The sequence below is a fragment of the Oncorhynchus gorbuscha genome, linkage group LG09 (genome assembly GCF_021184085.1).
Source record: "Oncorhynchus gorbuscha isolate QuinsamMale2020 ecotype Even-year linkage group LG09, OgorEven_v1.0, whole genome shotgun sequence".
Taxonomy (NCBI): Eukaryota; Metazoa; Chordata; class Actinopteri; order Salmoniformes; family Salmonidae; genus Oncorhynchus; species Oncorhynchus gorbuscha.
This window is the reverse complement of record NC_060181.1, coordinates 8791089-8791423: the sequence shown is the minus strand read 5'-3', so window position 1 is coordinate 8791423 and position 335 is coordinate 8791089.

Here is a 335-nt window from a genome sequence, read left to right as displayed (position 1 = left end):
GCTAATCTTTATTGTGGCTAGCTTCACATACAGCGCTGTCCGCTCCTGAAAATGACGCATCTCCTGATTTTCCAAGTGAAGGCATCGAAAACTTAGGTCAGCTCGCTGCTACAAGGGAACATACACTCCGCTACATTACCAAAAGTATGTGGACACCAGCTCGTCGAACATCTTATTCTAAAAGTATGGGCTAATATGGAATTGGTCCCCGCTTTGCTGCTATAACAGCCTCCACTCTTCTGGAAAGGCTTTCTACTAGATGTTGGAACATCGCTGCGGGGACTTGCTTACATTCAGCCACGAGCATTAGTGAGGTCAGACTCTGATGTTGGGTG